The sequence below is a fragment of the Penaeus monodon genome, unplaced genomic scaffold (assembly GCF_015228065.2).
Source record: "Penaeus monodon isolate SGIC_2016 unplaced genomic scaffold, NSTDA_Pmon_1 PmonScaffold_850, whole genome shotgun sequence".
Lineage (NCBI taxonomy): Eukaryota > Metazoa > Arthropoda > Malacostraca > Decapoda > Penaeidae > Penaeus > Penaeus monodon.
The window spans coordinates 20,001-23,852 of NW_023663771.1; positions in this window are offsets into that span (position 1 = coordinate 20,001).

Below are 3,852 nucleotides of genomic sequence, written 5' to 3' on the forward strand. Positions count from 1 at the left end.
ACTAAATATATGAATCACATTTCTCCTCTTTCTTACATAAAACTACATGCCCGGGGAAACAGCTGATAAACAAAAGTTTACTTTATATGTTTGTTCGTAGTTTTTTCAGGGTCAGACTTTTTCTCCAAAAAACCCCGGTTTTGTCTTTATCCGTTTTTACAGGCATTTTTTAATTTTACAAACTGACTTACATTTGGGTTTCCCCCTCCGGGCCCCCTTCCTTTTCTTTTCATCGATTTTTTTTGAGGCATCTTTTTACAACTTTTTTCAAATTCAAGTACCGCATCTTTTTCCAAATTTGCAACAATCTCCATTAGAAGGTTTTAGGTACCATACCCCCTTGTTTTTCTTCACCTTTTTATAAACCTTCGAGCTCATCCCCCTTTCCTTTTTCCACCCTTTCCCTTTTTTTCAAAAATTTATCTATCTACAAACACTTTTTGGAGGGAAAAACCCCTTTTGCATAGTAATTTAAATTTTTTGGGGCTTTTTATCTAATTCCTTTATTTCTTTTACCTTTTCCCTTTCAAAAAACCAGGGCCCCCTCTTTTTAAAACTCAACTGCCCAAGTGTTTATTTCTTTTTTCTTTTTTTTACCAAATTTTGTTTAGATTTTGTATTTAAAAATTTCTCACGTTTGTACTCTTTTACAAATTGGAGTTTTATTTATTTTCTTTTAAAACTTATCACTTTCCAGTATCGAAAGGGACCATAGCCCTTTTTCACAATAGCTTTTAGAATTCCCAATTTTTGGGAGCAATACACCTGTGCTTCTAACAATTTTTCCTCGCTGCAAAATGACTGCTCCACACTTGTTAATCCCAAACTCCATCCCGATATCCTTACTAAACATTTGCACTGTCTTTACAAGAGAATCAATTTTGTCATGAGACTTTGCAAATAACTTTAAATCATCCATGAATAACAAATGATTTAACTTCGTAACCTTATTACCCAACTCATAATGAAAATTGACTTTTCTCAACACCATAGTGAGAGGTATCATGCATATAACAAAAACGATTGGTGATAAACTACCCCCTGGAAGATTCCTCTTCTAATGTTAACTTCGACTTAAAGAAATTTCGATGATCTAATTCCAATTTCCAGTGCGTCATCTTCTACTAAAACCTGTAATAGTATCAGCAGCCCACAACTCTAGCTACTCTAATCCAACTATGTGGGATAATATACCCATGCCATAGCAAGGTTGGTTGTCCCTTCCTGTTGGCAATCATTGAGTTTAATGCCTTGTCTATAACAGCTGATCCTGGTCCCTCTGGGTCGTATTCAAAGTCTTCTGTTTCCTCAGGCAATGTTTTCTCTTCCTTAAGAAGCCATGGAAGATAATCAGAATAATACCTGTAAAGAGCTTCACATTATCGGGAGTAAACAGAAAAATTAGTCGGTAGTGTCTACAAACGTACCGGTGTTATATCTTTCGGCACAAACAGTTCTCCCTAAGTAACCACTCAGCGCAGGGTTCATTTCCTCTTAAAATCTCATTCAATTGGAGGGCAATTCGTTCATGCAAACTGTCGTTCTTTACCCAAAACTGAACCTCCATCCTTTTCCGGGTGGCTGCCAATTTGGACCTTCTACTGTGCTTTAAGACATTTCTGCAGTTATTATAACAAACTTTCCTGAGTCCGAACCATAAGTTGGTCTTTAGCGTGTTGAGCCACTCAGCATTGCATTCTGCGGTACTCTCTCCCTATTCCATTCCAAACAACACTCTATTTTATTCTGAATTTGGAATTTCATTTGCCACCGGTGTTCCAAGCTTTGCTGGTCATAGTGATTAGTCGGTTTTTGACCGATGCTGAAGTCTTTCGGTTATCATCGAATCAATTCTGGCTTTCTTTGCCAGGACTCCTGTTTCAGTGCTTCTAACACAATTGGCCTATCCTTTCCGGAATGCTGAATTTTCATACAGTTCTTAATCTTCTCTCTTGATTTCACTTCGCCGTGTTATGTATCGTCATCAGATTAATACTCCTTTGTAGTTCTTTGATGTCTTGCTATTTACGTTTTCCATCATGGTTCAGGGTGGGCTATCCCAGTGCCTCTGTAACCCCATACCGTCTTGCAACCCCAAACAGGAAAACAGAATATGAGATTGTAGTTTTACTTATATTTGAGGTTTGAAAATGGCAAAATCTGTTATTTACTTCTCTTACGGCATATTTAATTTTTTATCAATTAAAAAAATATATTTATTCCTTCACAGTTCTCTTTTAAGTTGTAATATTTCATTAAGTTCATTCACAATATCTAGTTCTTCCTTGACGCGTACTTCAACATAATGTTTATTCATGTTCTATTGTCAGATTCTGTAGTTCAGTCACTATCATTCAAACTTCGAGGAATATGTTCTCTCTCGTTATAGTTTACATTACCGGTCAAACCCTTCTTGTATATTTCTAACTCAATTCCGTAAGCCAGGCCATTTTCTAATTGCCTTTGCCTGATCACACACTCGTTGTTCGAGGCCATGAAGTACCGGGTTGGCGTCCGGAGGGGGAGAGTCTGTATCATGGGTAGGAAGGACTCTTTAGTCCTGGTTGACAGCCTTCCTAGAGATGGTTGTCTCAATAAAACACTGGTGGTTGTGCAACCTTAATTTTACTAATCCTCTTGTGAGTGAAATGAGTTCTCTCAAATTTTTTAAGATAACGGCGTGAATGGCACTGAAACTCTATGTGAAGGTGTCTCATCCGGCAGGTCGTTATCCTGCTACTGCTAGGAAAAAGTGGTCGAAGGAAGTGAATATTGTGGTGATGGAGTGCTAATCTAGATCGAAACCTCTTGATGAGAACCCCCCTAATGGAAGCCGCCTTGCCGCGGTGGGGGGCTTGAGGTCCCAATGATCTGGTGAGCCGGACCAAGGGCTACCCATACTGGAGGGGTCACCAGTGAGGGACGAGACAAATGGCTTCCTGGTGCACCAGGCCTATGAGAGGGGATGGTGTACCCACCCCTGGTTCATTCCATCTTGGACTAGGGAGAACTCTCCCACGTGTGTTTGCCGTGCGTGGCATCCCGTATTACCAGGAGACAGGAGTCCTGGAGGTTGAGCGATGCTGCACGCTGCGCCCTGCAGCTAGCAACACACCTCTTTGGTCCTTTATTCTGGTTAGACGGGTGGCTTGATCAGGCCCGGTCAAGTCAATCGGCTGGTCAAATATGGCTAGGGTCAAGCAGGCACTATTCAGTCGGTAGCGCATAGGTCCCCGCGACTGCCATCAGTACTGTGATAGTGGCTGCGTATATTTCCTCATTACCCCTGTGGCTGTTGGGAGATTTTGAAACCCAACTATAGTTTCCCCTCATTGGAAATGAAGAATTCAAATTTGTATGAGTACTACAAATTTACAAAGATCTAGCTCTCTCCCTGACGACCTGCGCAATCCCTCGACCATTCTCTCTGGAAATCACACGTTGTCACTCTGGAACCTTTTCAGTTTCCAAAGGGCAAGAATGGGAATCGTAATGGTTCCCGGGCTCCCAACCATGTAAGAAGGGGAAAACTCCTCCTCAATCCATTAAGGAGATCTTACCTGGTAAATATGAAAGCATTTCATATAGTAAGTACCTGGTAGTGAAGACCATTGATGGTGTATCAATCATGGATCTTGACATCTTTGAGGTTCATCGAAAATAGTTGAAGTATGTCACGTGATCCTCGTATCACCCCACAGCGAGATGGTAGCCTGATAGTTGAGGTTTCGTCACCAGACGAGAGTGACCGCTGCGTGCAATATGTAACATTCCTGGGGCTCAAGTTTCATGCTCTCCTCACAAAACTCTCAATCAGTGTAAGGGATTGTCTTTTCCCGAGACCTGATGAGG